The 17029-nt window shown below is 35.3% G+C and overlaps 1 protein-coding gene across 1 annotated transcript in view; it reads left to right on the forward strand.

Moving 5' to 3' along the window:
• MMP16 (matrix metallopeptidase 16) overlaps positions 1-17029 on the forward strand; it is a 285399-nt gene that overhangs the window by 109349 nt on the left and 159021 nt on the right. The gene's annotated exons all lie outside the window — the stretch shown is intronic.

Here is a 17029-nt window from a genome sequence, read left to right on the forward strand (position 1 = left end):
ACATATTAATTACATTGATTTAGTCATTCCATATATATACTTACTTCAAAACATCATGTTAAACACTACGAATAGACCTAAGTTTTGTTCATTAAAATATAATGAAAAAAAACTAAAAGGTTGAGGTATTCAGCTGAGCCTGAGGATAGTGAGATAGAGATGGGTCTTAGTTGTATTCACTGTACACAAGCAGTTGGGTGTGTAGACTGGTTTATAAGTTGAGAAAGATAAGAAAAAGAAATGTATTTTAGATAATTTTCAGATTTGAAATTTGATGGATTGGAATGGTTTCATTTACCTATATAAATAACAGAAGACTGGGCTATGTTTTGCCTGCATTTGGAACCAAATTAAAAGTGATAAAAGGTTCAGTTTTTTGCCTGATGAATGTGAGAGGCCCATGGAGACATGTAGATGTAAATGTTTGCTGGAAAACGTGATAGATATTTCTGGAGTTCTGGAGAGAGTTCATCTTGAGCTATACATGGAGGAGTCATCACGTTTAGGTATTGGAGACCTTATTGTTGTTGTTGCTTTTGTTGTTATTGCCGTTGTTGTTATTACCAGCTTTCATATATGGAAAAACTACAGTCTGTTAGGCGCTTGTTAGAATCAGAGAGATTGAATTACTAGTAGTACCCTCAGGAGAAGATGAGTTCTCTAAGTGAAGAGAGATTAGAATAGGTAGATCATTTCCAAACAGTTGGAATATGGTTTTTGAGGGATGGGAAGGAAGAAGCATCAGGAAACAGAAAGAGAAGGAACAGTCATTTATTTTCCAATTTGATATTTATGATTAATTTTTACTATTCTAAGTGATTACTCCTTTTTCTAGACTGCTGCTTCTTTGGTATGTAATTATGACATCAAAGTTAATACCTAGCCTCGGGGCCATAGGCTCAGAAAGCTCATGGGGAAAATAGCATCTAGGACTGGGACTAGAAAAAATATTTGTACTTTTTGTAAATCAGTCTTATGACTGTTATAATTGATCTTATAACTGATCATTCTTCTATCTTTGCTCTAAGTTTTAGGAAATTCAGAGAAGTCAGTTATATGGCAATTATACCAGATAGTAGAGTATACATAATCTACATTAATTCCGCCATTGGCATTACCTTATTTTCTATTCTTTTTCCCTTAAGTGTTAATGTTACTAATATATGAATATATTAGTATTCATAGTATTTCATCACTTTTCCTAAAGTGATGAAATCTCAGAGAGGCTCATGAGATGGTAATTAGTAATAATGCTGTAGCAGAGGGACATTTTTTGTTTGTTTTGCTTTCTTCTTTGTGGGTATAGCTATCATAGATATTTTTGTTAATAAATTTAACAAATCTGTTACCTAAAATTGTCATATATTCTTTAGATATTTTGGAAATATTATTATGTTAGATATATAACTGCAGCATGGAAAGATATATAATTTTTATCTACTGTTTTGAGCTGTTTTGTGCTATTCCCTGTGCTAGGAATTCTTGTAGGGCCAATTTTATTGAATTCTCAGCACAACCCTGTAAGGCAGCATCATCATTATCTTCATTTTGTACATGTATAATTTGAAACTTAGCAAATACCATTTACTTTGTTCAAGATCATAATTTGTAGGCATCTTATTCAGGCCCTGAATCTGTGTCCTCCATACTTAAAGCCTGTGTCTATACCCACCACACACCATTACCTCTCACATGATGACTCTGAGAAGAGGCAAGAGAAACAGAGCTAGGGAAAGAGAGAGACTTCAAGGAAGACTAGGACTTGATTGGTCAAGGCCCTTTGGTATATACAGGACATTGGAGATGTGGGGCCATTGTGAACATAGGTGAAGCCCAGGAGGCACATTCTGTGACTCCGTTTGGATAATGCCCAGGTAGTATATAAGCCTTTAGGAGAATTGAGCTTGTGAAGGTAGATATGTATGAATTTTTGAAGTTTACTCAATGCAATGATAAAGAATTTTAAACCATTTCGGTAAGTAAATGATAGTAATCATAGCAATCATAGTGTTTTGAGCAGGGAAGTTAAATAAAGGAAATGATATTTTGGGATACTTAATCTTTCCATACTTAGTAGGGTAGGTCAAAATTGAAAGAATATAGAGCCACGGAAATGAATTAGGCAATTAGGAAAGTGTTGCAATATTCAAGTACAAGTAAAAGAGAGCCTGGTCTAGGAAGGTTACCTTGAAGATGAAACAGAGGCAGAGGAACTTTTTTATAAACTCAGGGATTTAACATTTTGTGAAGAGCTTTTGAAGTTGTGTTTAAGATTCCATTTCCCTTCTCCTAGTGCTCTACCCCATGAGGTTTGGAGCTCTATCATTGTGCACCCGTAGTACTCATACAAACCCCTATCACAACACCTGCTTGTGTCTCTGATGGTTAAACTATGAACTCCTTGATAACAAATACCTTACTTTTTACCTTTGCTTCAAAGGATCTAGCATTCTGCCCCCAAATCTGTATGCACCAAAAATTAAACGGGATTACAATGGTAATAATAATAACTACAACATGTTTTATAGCTTACAACCTTGTGGCTGTCTACCTCTAAAATATCACTTGTTTGTTCTTTGCATTTTATTTTGTTCTTCCAGCAAAATGGCCCACCTGTACACCGGTGAGATTCAGCTGTATGAAACCAGACAGTGGATTTCTGAGCTAGAATGGCCTGTGTAGATCATCCTTAATCTTATGTACTAAAGGCTAGGTTTGTCACCCACTCTTCTGGGCTTCCTGGAAGTTGTTAAGAGCAAGAGCTGTTTCAAAGTTACAATGACACTTGTATCCATGGATATTGCCTACTCATTCTGTAGCCCTGGGCAAGTTGATTAACCCTTCTCAACTTGTTTCCTCATTTGTAAAATGAAGATAATAATACCAATCTTGTAGGCTTGTTGTGATAATTATATGAGCTAATGTGTTAAGGAGATTAGTGCTGTGCCTGGCTTAATAAATGTTAAGCTCTTGGTGTGTTGTTTACATTGAATATTAGTACTTTCCAGAATGCAGTTTTCAAGCAGTAAAACAATTCCACATTGATTTTTATCTCTGGGTATGGGGATGGAAGGTAGAATCTAAGAAGACAAAGATAAAAACTTCCAAGTGCTTGCCCAACAGTGGCCTAAATTATCACTATTACCTCCTATTGTACCTTGCTGTATATTTCCTAGAGCTTTCCCAGATGTACCTGGGAAGCTGCTAATCTTTGCTATATGTGTGATAAAATGAGATTTGTTATCCACCTTTGGAGCACTGGACTTCCTACTGGGTTTCTAGCTGTGTGTGTATATGGGGGAGAGTAGGGTGGTAAATAACCAGGTAGTAATCCCAGTGGGCAGAAAATGGCAAAATATGATTTGTACAGTTGATTGTGTTATCAATTGGGCATTAATACATGGGTGCCCCACTTAGCGAGCCCTTGTAATTGTATCACTCAGGCTCAGAAAATGTGCCAGGAGTTGTTTGTGTTGACCCTACTGTGTTGAATAAAATAGATAGAAATACAAAATAAAACCATAAATAAACAAAGCAACCATGTAATGATCTCAATAAGTGCAGCAATAGACATAAACTGGGTGCTATATGTTTGAGTGGTGCAGTAGTCAGGGAAGCCCTCTGTTTCTTTGTCTTACTCAATTCAGGCTGCTATAAAAAAGTGTCGTAGACTGGGTGGCGGATAAAGAGCAGAAATTTCACAGTTTTGGAGGCTGGAAGTTTGAGGTCAGGGTGCCAGCCTGGTGGAGGTCTAGGAAAGATTCTCTTCCAGGCTGTAGACTGCCAACTTCTTGTAGTATACTCACTGCTGGAAAGAGGGATAGAGAGCTCTCTGAGGTCTGTTTTATAAGGGCATCCCATTCATGAGGGCTAATTACCCTCCCAAAGGCCCTGCCTCCTAATTTTATCACCTTGGGGTTAGGATTTCAACATATGAATGTTGACAGACACAAACATTCAGTCCATAACATTCTTAGATAGATGAGTGGATAAATAAAATGTGGTATATACATGTAATGGGATATTATTTGGTCTTAAAAATGCTACATTCTACACACTGCAACATGGATGACCATTGAAAATATTAGTATTCTAAATAAAATAAGCCAGACAAAAAAGGACAAATATTATAATGAATCTACTTATACGAGTTACCTAGAGTAGTCAAATACATAGAGAAAGTAGAGTAATACATTTTACCTTTGAACAATTCAGGGATTGGGGCACAGATCCCCATGTAGTCAAAAATTGGCATATAACATTTGACTTCCCCAAAACTTAACTACCAATAGCCTCCTGTTGACCCGAAGTCTTACCAATAATATAAACAGTTGATTAACCCATATTTGCATGTTATAGGTATTATATACTGTATTCTAACAATAAGTAAGCAAAAGGAAAATGTTATTAAGAAAATCATATGGAAGAAAAATATATTTATTTTTTATTAAGTGGAAGTAGCTCATCATAAAGGTCTTCGTCCTCTTCATCAACAAGTTGAGTATGTTGAGGAGGAGGACGAGAAGGGGTTGGTCATGCTGTTTGCAAGGGTGGCAGAGGCAGAAGAGGTACAGGAGGTGGAAGGGGAGGCAGGAGATGCAGGCACACTCAGTGTAACTTTACAGAAATACATTTTCTAATTATTTTGCCTTTTCTCTAAAAATGTTTTTATATAGTATCAATCCTTCCTCCACTGATTGCTTTAGCTTCAGTGCTTGCTTCATAGAAAAGCCCATAGTTTTGAATAAATGGAAGCCTTCTACTAGATTGTCTAATATCAGTTTGTTTTCCAGCACAGCTTCTTTTACGTCTTCTTCCTCATCTGGCATGGTTCAGATGCACTCATCGCTATTAAGTCGTTTTCTGTTAATTCTGGTGTGGTATCTGTCAGCTCTTGAATTTCTCCAAGATCCATATCTTGAGTACATTCCCTCTCCTCTTTTTTTTTTTTTTTTTTTTTTTTTTTTTTTTTTTTTTTTTTTGCCATATCTACAACCTCTTTCATGATTTCCTTGATTGGCTGCATCATAAATCCTGTGAAGTCATGCACAACATCTGTGTACACAGTTTTCTCCAGCAAGAATTTATTGTTTCAAGATTGATGGCTCTTTATATAACAATGATGGCATCTTTCATGGTGTGATTCTTCTAGACTCTCATGATTTTCTCTCTATTGGGGATCTGTTCAATAGCACTGGCAATCCTTTCCATAGAGTACCATGTGTAATGAGCCTTAAAGGTCTTTATGACCCCCTGATAAGATGTTTTGTTTGGGGCCAGGTAGACCACTTTGACACCTTCACTGTTGGATTTATGGGGTTCTTGGTGACCAAGGAAATTTTCTAATATAAGAAGAACTTTAAAGAACAATAGAAGAAGAACTTGCCTTACTGGCAAGGTACTTCCTGACTTCAGGGACAAAGCATAAATGGAACCAATCAATATTCTCATTGTCCAGACAACTAAAATACTGGCAGCTGGTGTTTATCTTTTCCCTTTAAGGCTTATGGGGTAGCAGCTTTTAGAACATGGGCGGTCCTGATCATAAACCCAACTACATTTGCACAAAACAGTAGAGTTAGCCCATTTCTTCCTGCCTGAAATTTTGGTGCCTGGTTCTCTTCCTTACTAATAAATGTTCTTTGTGATATTTTTTCCAGAATAGGGCACTTTTTCATCTACGTTAAAACCATATACAGGCAACTATGTTTTCTTCTCAATGATTTTCTTCAAGACATCTAAGAACTAGTCTCCTGCTTCATTATCAGCAGAAGCTACTTATCCTGTTATTTTGACATTTTGCAAGCCAAACCTTTTTCTAAAAGTATCAAACCATCCTTTGCTGGCATTAAATTCTCCAGCTTTAGAACCTTCCCCTTCCTTTTGCTTTAATTTTGTCATGTAATGACTTCAGTTTTTCTCAAATCATGTTATAATCTATAGACAAGGCTTTCTTAGAGTAATCCTGCACCCACATACAAGCTCCTTTTTCAATTAGAGATTAAAAGATATTTTGCAAAAAGTGCAAGGCTTTTATGCCTACTGGCATAGCTGCAGCAAGCAGCACCTCATGGATTTCCTTATCTTTCTTTCCTTTTTTTTTTTTTTTTTTTTTTTTTTTTTTTTACAGTGGTCCTTACTCTGAATTCATTTACCTTGAAATGACGGGTAGCCTCAGCTGCAGACATCAATCTGTGCTACAAGTGAAGCAATTCACAAGCAATTCAACTGTTTCTTGTAATGCCATGACTTTCCTCTACTTCTGAGAAGTGCTTCCAGCATCACTAGCAGCACTTTGTATGGGTCCCATGGTATTATTCAAGGTTTACGGTATTGCAGTAAACACAATAAAAATAAGTGAGAACAGCAAGAGATCACTTTTTTACTGAGATATGCAATTAAGTGGAGAGACAACTTCTCACACAGAAATGATTTGCATCACATAGCGTTTTCAGCAGATACAACATTTGGGCTCACTGCAATAGTAACAGGAGGTGGCTACAATATTATCACAGTAGTACAATATGTACTACAGTTAATTTTATGCGGTTATTATTTAATGCTGCATCTGTGTTTATTTACATTTCTCTCAATTAGGAATAACACCATATATAGTCTGTATTTGTGTGCCTACGTTTTAATATGTTTTAACTTTTTATAATAGATTTGTGTATATTTTTGGTAGTAAATGATAAAATAGATGAGTTACCGCATATGTTTTATACATTCATGACGTATCTAAATTTTAGAGTTTTTTGATATTTCCAGGATATATGGTACATCTGTGAGGTTTTTCAAATTGTTGAAACTTTCCCCCAAATTTTCCAATGTATTTATTGAAAAAATATACATATAAATAGATTGAAACCCATGTTGTTCAGCAGTCAACTGTAGTTACCAGAGGCTGGGAGAAGCAATAATGTGGAGTCACTGTTTAATGATCACAGCAAGTCTTTATTTAATGTCATCATAGATACGCTCTTGAAAACTTCATCTTTAAGTAAAATGCTGTGTAACATAACCAATTTTACCATAGGCTAATTGATATGAGTAAGAGTTAAGTTCCTACAGCATATTTCTGGTCACAAAAAACATCACTAGACTTCTAAATAAAGACCAAAACACTTCTGATATTAAACATTGAAATAAATGTAAGCTATACATACATTTAAGATTAATAAAAAGCAAGATAATTATGTATGCAGTTATTCCAGCTTAGAATCACAGATGGCCAGAGCCTATCCAGCAGCTTAGGGCACAAGGTGTGAACAGACCCTGGACAAGATGCCATCCCCTTGCAGGGCGCACTCACACCCTCCCTCACTCTGACTGGGGTCATTTAGACATGCGGGTTCCTAACAGGCACATCTCTGGGATATAGGAGGACACCTAAATACCCAGAGAAAGCTCACACAAACATGGGGAGAACATGCAATCTCCACACAAACAGTGGCCCCAGCTGGGAATTTATTTTTTTTATCATCATCTTCATAACGAAACCGCATTGAGTAAAACATTATTTGAGGACTTTTCTATATATAGTTTCAGTTTGGGGTGATGAAAAAGTTCAAGAATGGATGGTAGTGCTGACTGTATAACAGGGTCAGTGTACTTAATGCCATCAAAGTGCATCCTTGAAAATTGTTAAAATGATAAATTTAGGTTATGTATTTTTTTTTACCACAATTAAAAAAAAGACAACTTACCCTAGTTGGGCAAAGAGAGAGATGGTAGCAATATGAAAGCACAGAGGCCAGCTGGAGAATCTTGCAGTTTCTTGTGGAAAATGATCATTTCCTTGACAAAGGAGTGGCAGCAGAAATAAGTATTTCCATTCAAGATAAAATTGTAGCTAAAATCTGATGATGGATTGGATATCGTTGATGAGGAAAAAGAAAAAATTAAGAATGACTGATATCGATTATGAGGAAAAAGAAGTTAAGAATGCTGTATTTTTTATTTAAACAGCAGTGTGATCTCAGAGTCTGGAAATTTGGCTGAGGTCAGAGTTACAGTTAAATGGTGTGTCATAGGTGCATAGATTGTATTTAAGTGATTAATTTTAGAGAAGATAACCAAGGTTGCTGGTCAGCTGTAGATACTGGCAACCTTGAGACTACAGTAAGAAAGTTCTGTGAAAGAATAAAGTGAGAACAAAGGGTGTCTCTGGCAAGGAAGGTTTCAGTGGTTTTTTAAACTGTAAAACTGAAATGGCCATAAGCGAAATATTCTAGCATAGAAATAAGAATGTTAATTAGGCTGGGCAAATTGGACCATGCAAGACTGTTTTGCACGAGCAATTAGAGAAGCCCTTAGAAGTAGGAGTTAGTGTTGTACCCAGAACATATGCAGTCACAGCTCAGTGCCCTTTCATGGTGCAAAACGAGTGTTTTGTTTGCATAAAAACTGAACATTCTTGGTTATTGTAGGTATGTTTTCAGACAGTCTGCCTTCTCATTTTTTTAACATGAATAGGGTCTCCTAGGCTTTCCAGCATACAGACAGGCAGCTGGGTCTCCTCTCTCTAAAAGGCAGTCTAAATTAACAGAGCCAAGCTTGGTGTCAGTCAGGTCTCTATTTGAATACTGATTCCCCCTCTTACTATTGATGTGTCCTTCAGCAAGTTACCTATTTTTTCTGGGGTTTTATTTCATCATTACAGAGGTTATAGTGCTGAATATGAGAACTTATTATAAGGATTCAAGATAATGCATGTAAATTGCCTGGTACATAATGGGCAGTAAAGGCATGCTAGCAGTTGTTCTTATGGAGACCTGCTGGGAGTGGAACTGGAAGTTCAATGTGACCAAAGAACAGATTCTGTGGAGGAAAGCAACAAGGGAATAATAGTCTGAGACAAAATCATACATGGCTTGGAAGGCATTCTAAGAAATTGTTTCTGTACGATATGGGCAGCTTCAGTAGTGCGTGATGGAAAAGGAAAAGCTTGAGAATTATCATAGTCAGAATAGAATCTAATATCTAGATGTTGATAAACTGCTTTCTCACCTTTTCAGGAGAGTAAGTGTGGCACATTGGAGAGAATTTAAGGAAATAGCTTCTTTTTTAGAAATAAAGTAGTTTCTATCAGCTTTATGATCTCTACACTTTTTACTGTACATCTTAATTTTTAAAACATGTACCCTGTTTTACTTATAATTATATTAATGAACTAAATCACTAAAATTATGTGTATTGTAGAACATTCTAATAGAAATATTAAGGTGAACTAAAGATGTGTTAAAATAATTTTTTTATTTATGAATTACATTTACATTGTTTTGCTCTTATTAGAAATGTTATTAATCATTTTTTTGAGAGTTCTTTGACTGACTCTTCCTTATTCTTTAAAATGCTGATTTAACACTTTGAAATACAGCAATTTCAAGATCAGTTTATTTATAATCTTTATCTTAAAAATAGTCATAGCCAAAAATGACACCACACAGGATCCTGGAGAAGTTACATCATTAGCTGATTATAAATCATGAGCCTTATTTTGTAATGCTATCCCTCAATTCTGTAAAGGCTTTTGGTAAAATTCAGCAGGTAAATTACCATTTTCTCTGATGTCTATCAGTTCATTCTAAAAACCAATGAAAAGGTGTTGCATTTTTATATTTTTAACAAATGGGCTTAAAACCCTCTGCAACTGTTCTTTTGGCAGATTATTTTACAGATGGAAAATTCTGTTGCTGGGATTTTAAAGTAGGGAATTATGACAGTTGGAATAGGTCATGAATTTCTATCTTTTGAGTGTAATGTCATGTGATGATAGAAACATTTCCAAACATCTGTCTTTAAAAATAGTTGGCATGGCATATCTTTCCTTGAAAAACAATTTCTTTTCCCTTGCATTGCAAAAACATCACTTTTATCTTGATGGTACAGATTAAAAGATTTTTGTTTCTCATATCCCAAAATAGCTATTGAATAGCATACTATTTGCAGCTACTTGTCTTCACAGAAAAGGACAGCACTTTTGTCTTTTTGTAAAAGAAAATACATAACTCATTTAAGTTTGACAACTTTTAAGTACCTTGCTATGAAATAACCAGCAAACATCTATATAGCACAAAATATTTTCTTAGTCACTCCCCATCATATTTGAAAGTATTATAAAATTTCTTTTCTGTAAGATGATATAATTCATAAATCCATGTAACCTGGCACAGAAAAATAGCTATATGTTGTATTGTGCTGGAATCATCCTAACTGTTGAGGTGACAATGAGAAACTATTTGCACTGTGGAACTCCAGCTCCTCCTTTAGGACATCTGGTGGTGATGAATGTATGAAGTTTGGTTAGTCTGTATATTAAGTAAAAGTCAAGTTTATTTCTTCTTATATTAGGTTTAATCTGCAGTTATGCTCATGCATGCGTGTGTGGATGTGCGCATTTTATGAAATGTTCTGGTATTGGCCGGGCGCAGTAGCTCAGGCCTGTAATCCCAGCACTTTGGGAGGACGAGGTGGTTTGATCACGAGGTTCAAGAGATTGGGATCATCGTGGCCAACATGTTGAAACTCGTCTCTACTAAAAAAATTGCTGGCCGTGGTGGCAGGCACCTATAGTCCCAGCTACTCGGGAGGCTGAGGCAGGAAGATCCCTTGAACCCAGGTGACGGAGGTTGCAGTGAGCAGAGGTTACACCACTGCACTCCAGCCTAGTGACAGAGCGAGACTCCGTCTCAAAAAAAAAGAAAAAAAAGTTCTGGTATTTTGTACCTTCATCTCAGTGGGACATTTTGCACCCCCTACTTTGCAAGTTTAATTGAGGTTAATTTCTTTTTTGTATTTTTGGTGTCAATGAAACTGAATCTGCTCCCAGTAAATAAAGGCGAATTGAGTCTGTGACTCACATGACAGACTCAAGTTAAGTGCTTTTAGAACATTCACCTGGTGCATTGTTCAGCATTTCTCTTCACTTGGCTAGTGTGAAAAGACACAGATTTGAGGGGGATTTTACTGTTTTGAGTTTTTAGGTAATTGTGATATAAAGTAGAATCATGTCAATGATTATTACAGGTGGTTAGTTTTTTGATAATTATTTCTGTCTACTTCAGAAACATAGGTGTTGTGGTATCATATACATGCTTTGTTATTGTTTATCGTTGGTTGTGTTTTGCTTTTATTTTGGTCTTGTTTTGTCACCATTTATGTGTGTGTGTGTATATGTGCATGTACCCTATAAATCTTTCTTTAAAAAATCTAAGTAACTTAGAAGAAAAAAAATAGTAAAATCTGAGCAGATGGCATATCATAGTCTTCTGCAACTTTCCAGCATGGTGACTAGCACATAATGGAATTTCAAGAAAGGGCACTGCTCTCTTTTTAACATTGGGGCTCAGCCATTACTGTTTGAGGGGTTTTGCTCCCACAGCTACTAAGTACGAAGTGTAACTCACTTTATGCAGATTGGAAAACCTCTCCACAGCCTTGACACCGTAAGTAATTGGCTTCAATCATAAATAAGTTTCCTGTTAAGGTGTAAAATAGATCATGCTGGTCATCACAACTTTTAGTATAACTCAGCTGTTTTCTTCTCTTCCTGTCCAAATGACAGTTGCCTCTTAACTGATAAGATGTTTAGTGGAGTAACTTTTGGTTGTTCCACTATTTCCTTTCCATTTCAAGAAGCCATTAAAGAGATGGTAAAATTCTAAGTGAATTGAATTCTATTTGTGCAATTTCATACACTAATCCATTCATGCTGGGGATGGGATGGTGATTTAGAGCCCATTTAGATTTTTGAATGAAGAAAAAGGCTAATTTCTGCCTTGTGAACTTATCCTATGAATCTTCAATTTGACCAGTTCTGAATGATTACTCCAATATGAGTTTAATTTTTTGGCCAACAGGTAGTTATAATTCACATTTATAGCCATTTTTTAGACAAGAAAATGTAGGCCACAAATCCTGCCACTTTTTATAACCAGTAAATATATGGTATTTCTGGAAAAAAGTCCTTAAGTTGTTACTGCCTTTGCTGATGATAACACAAAATAGAGGGGCCATCACCTTTTCGTTGTTAGTTTACTTTGTAACAAAATTTAGCCAGTGCATTTATAAGTCTCATACTGAAAAATGGAAATCAATGTTTTAAAACATTGAGAAGTTATCTGTTAAAATGCATTTTTTTATTATTATACTTTAGGGTTTTAGGGCACATGTGCACAATGTGCAGGTTTGTTACATATGTATCCATGTGCCATGTTGGTGTGCTGCACCCATTAACTCATCATTTAGCATTAGGTATATCTCCTAATGCTGTCCCTCCCCACTCCCACCACCCCACAACAGTCTCCGGAGTGTGATGTTCCCCTTCCGGTGCCCATGTGTTCTCATTGTTCAATTCCCACCTATGAGTGAGAACATGCGGTGTTTGGTTTTTTGTCCTTGTGATAGTTTACTGAGAATGATGGTTTCCAGTTTCATCCATGTCCCTACAAAGGACATGAACTCATCATTTTTTATGGCTGCGTGGTATTCCATGGTGTATATGTGCCACATTTTCTTAATCCAGTCTATTGTTGTTGGACATTTGGGTTGGTTCCAAGTCTTTGCTATTGTGAATAGTGCCGCAATAAACATACGTGCGCATGTGTCTTTATAGCAGCATGATTTATAGTCCTTTGGGTGTATACCCAGTAATGGGATGGCTGGGTCAAATGGTATTTCTAGTTCTAGATCCCTGAGGAATCGCCACACTGACTTCCACAATGGTTGAACTAGTTTACAGTCCCACCAACAGTGTAAAAGTGTTCCTATTTCTCCACATCCTCTCCACCACCTGTCGTTTCCCGACTTTTAAATGATCACCATTCTAACTGGTGTGAGATGGTATCTCATTGTGGTTTTGATTTGCATTTCTCTGATGGCCAGTGATGATGAGCATTTTTTCATGTGTTTTTTGGCTGCATAAATGTCTTCTTTTGAGAAGTGTCTGTTCATGTCCTTTGCCCACTTTTTGATGGGGTTGTTTGTTTTTTTCTTGTAAATTTGTTTGAGTTCATTGTAGATTCTGGATATTAGCCCTTTGTCAGATGAGTAGGTTGCGAAAATTTTCTCCCATTCTGTAGGTTGCCTGTTCACTCTGATGGTAGTTTCTTTTACTGTGCAGAAGCTCTTTAGTTTAATTAGATCCCATTTGTCAATTTTGGCTTTTGTTGCCATTGCTTTTGGTGTTTTAGTCATGAAGTCCTTGCCCATGCCTATGTCCTGAATGGTATTGCCTAGGTTTTCTTCTAGAGTTTTTATGGTTTTAGGTCTAACATTTAAGTCTTTAATACATCTTGAATTAATTTTTGTATAAGGTGTAAGGAAGGGATCCAGTTTCAGCTTTCTACATATGGCTAACCAGTTTTCCCAGCACCATTTATTAAATAGGGAATCCTTTCCCCATTGCTTGTTTTTGTCAGATTTGTCAAAGATCAGATAGTTGTAGATGTGTGGCATTATTCCTGAGGGCTCTGTTCTGTTCCATTGATCTATGTCTCTGTTTTGGTACCAGTACCATGCTGTTTTGATTACTGTAGCCTTGTAGTATAGTTTGAAGTCAGGTAGCGTGATGCCTCCAGTTTTGTTCTTTTGGCTTAGGATTGACTTGGCGATGCGGGCTCTTTTTTGGTTCCATATTAAGGTAGTTTTTTCCAATTCTGTGAAGAAAGTCATTGCATTCTTTCAGCTGAATTTCATCTGAGAAAGTCAGTTAATTATATCAGAATATATTTTAAACATCATAGATTTAAACATTTTGTTAGTATGTTAAAATTTGAGGTGAAGTCAGTAATTTAAAAACATTGTTTCCCAAAATAATAAAAATGTTTATATAATCAAGTAAATGGAAGAGATTCTTACTAAATAAATGCTATAAAATAAATTTGTCACCTTTGCACTTTTCTTTTCATATGAGTACTGTACTTTGGATCATATAATCACAGGGTACAAGGAACTTGGATTTGCCATACCACATTAGATGGAAATTAACTATACTTGAAATAACCTGAAATAACTAATTCAGTCACAAATAGGCATTGTGGACTGGCGAAGTGATTTTTCAGATTAAATAAAATCCTAACAGCCTTCCTTATATTCTGCTTCAATTATTTCTATAATTTCTAAAATGTATCTCTTCTAGCCCTAATATATTCAGTAGTTTAATCACCTATTCACTTATTGCATTTTTTTTTTGGTTGGGGAAAGTATGTCTGCAATTAATCAGAGTCAATATTTCAAGATGTTTTCTCTATATGTTATGTCCTATCAGTGGGGAAGTTTAAAAATTGTTCTTGCATTTGTGTTTCATCTAAGCAAATGAATAACAGTATCTAGCTTTATATTAAGACATTGATAAACTTACTAGCTTCAAGGCTAGAGAGAATTTTATTTCTCTAGGTTGTAGTATTGGCCTGAAGGAATAAATAAGGATACATATTTTAAAAAATTACTGCTTAGATTTGCTCTTAGTGGTGAGAACTTCTACTGTCTCCGTTTTTTATATAATTATTTTTCAGGATACTGCTTAATATATGTGGGTGAATAACTGAGTCAATTAATGTAGGTTTTTACAGTATGGGCACATGAAATATTAGTGACAAAGTCATTTTTGTCACTAATATTTATGAATTAATGAATTCATTAATGAATTTTGCTGAAATTTTGTTTGCCTGTCCTTATTTATACTATAATCTAGTAAAGGCAATATCTGTTGACACAACATTTAATATTTAAGTGTTTACCTTTTATTGCTTAATATATCGTCTTGCTCTGCAGAGAACAACAGTCTTCTGGTTGTTCCTCCAACTGAATAATCACTAACTGCTGGAAATTGGTTTTGTCTACCTGGTAGCAAGATGTTTGAATGAGTTAGTAAAACAGGAATGTAATTCAAGGTGAGATTTTATTGCTTCATTTGAGGTTGGTTGTTCTAGAGATAATGAGATGGGGTAAGTCCCAGATAGTATAGAATCAAGGTTTGCCTTAAAGGAACTTGTTTGTCCTTTGATATTTTATCAGTGTTCTCAAAATCACTTCTCAATCCAGTGAGCACAAAATGAAGAAAACATAACAAAAATCAGTTTGCCAAATGTATCACACCTTCCTTATTTGCTTTTGGATTTGGGGAGTTTTCAAACACTCTGATTCCTTACCCCATGTTGTTTGTCTTTCCTGACAGCTATGACTAGTTCAACCTCACCTATTTTTAATCTTTCCCTATCCCAAGGACAAATCTTAAGTTGAACAGGAACGATTTTAAGAACTCAGGGTAGTTGGTAAGCATAAAATAATAGTATGACTTACTGAGCAAGAATTATGCTGAGGGCTTTGTATATTCTCATTTAATCCTAACATCACCCCTACAAATTGTATATCATTCATCCAAGTGCACACAAGAATGTATAATTCTTTAACTATTTATAATGTGCATTTGAGAACATTGAAAAGACATTAAGGCACAACCAGTCTCAAGAGACAAATTTAGTATTTGCAATAATCCAGGAGATGAAGTATTTTAAGACAATGATGAAAACAGGGATATAAATCAAATACAAACATATGAGGATGGAAGGGTATGGTATAATCTGTGATAGATATGTATATAGGTTTACAGATACACATACATACTCATATATATTTATATCTCAAAATTTATTTTTAAGAACAGTGAAAAAGATGCAAAGACTACATGCCCAATCATTAACCTTGGATAGCACAATACTAGGGTAAGGGGAAAGATACATTTTTAAATATTACTTAATAGATTTAATTTTTTATCAAAAAAGATATTATGTTTGTAATGTGGAAGAAAGGTTTGCTTCCTAGGTGACAAATCAATCTTGATTAGCCAGAAAACAAACCTTGACCATAAAATGGTAGAACTCATAGCTTTCCCAATATTTTACAATTAAAAATAATGATTCACTCTTCAGTCATTCAGAAAGAACTCCCTTTCATAAGTGACAGTGTAAAAGAAAACTTGAAGAAAAATCTCAATTCATTTTTACATTACTCTAAAACATTTGTTTGAAAGGCTAGTGCATAAATCAAATATGTATTTTTTATTCTGTTCATTATGCACTTAACATTTACATATTTTATAGTTCCTCTATCTGTACATAAGTCATAGGGTTTATTGTTAATGGTTTTCTCTTTGCTTTCCTCATAAACGTAATTGCCTGTAGCTTAGCACCCATGAGTAACCTAGCAACAAGTCAGCTCTCTAGCAAGTAAGAAATGAATGCAAACAAAGTGTTATAGAAAAAGCATTCAGTTTAAGAATATTGGTGCATGTATGTTATTAAAAATCAAGATACAACATTCTAATTTTGAGAAATTACATAACAATAGGTATTGACTTTCATATGAAATAATATTGCCTGCCTCCTTCATTCAGAAAAAAGTGGAGTCTACTTCAGACTGCACCACTGTTAACTAGGAAACTGAATATTCATATTTTCCCTGGCAGTCTGTTCATTACAGATTAGATGAGAAGAGTGTCTTGGCATGCTTTTACTATATGGTACATGAGCTTACTAGATTAAGTTTCACCAATACACCTTCCTGACAGTGATGCATTGCTCATTTCTTAAATAGCTTTAGAATAAATGTTGGGTTTTTTTTTATTTTCAAGGGGATGTGCTTATGGTACTGTTCTTTTGAGGTGGTCAGTTTTTGGAAACACCATGAAAAATTCCACTTTGTGTTTCACATTTTAAGACTTTAATACATTTAATATTAGTTTCTTTTGGTGAAATTTAACTTGTATATTTGCTGGTTATTTTCACTGGGAAAATATGTCTCCTGTTTTAGAAGTTGAAGTTCATAAAGGAAGAATATGAGTTATTTGGGAAAAACCACAATTTCATAGGATGGTCATTTATGTGATAAATAGACTGAGGTAGGAAGGGTAACATATGCTGGCAAATACCTTTCACTAAATAGCAAGGCTTCTATTTTTATGCCAGGGACAGAATTACTTGGCTCTTATCAATTTGAGAGGTAGTTCACTAAACTCCAAGAAATCTTA

Source organism: Nomascus leucogenys, chromosome 16 (genome assembly GCF_006542625.1).
Source record: "Nomascus leucogenys isolate Asia chromosome 16, Asia_NLE_v1, whole genome shotgun sequence".
NCBI lineage: Eukaryota > Metazoa > Chordata > Mammalia > Primates > Hylobatidae > Nomascus > Nomascus leucogenys.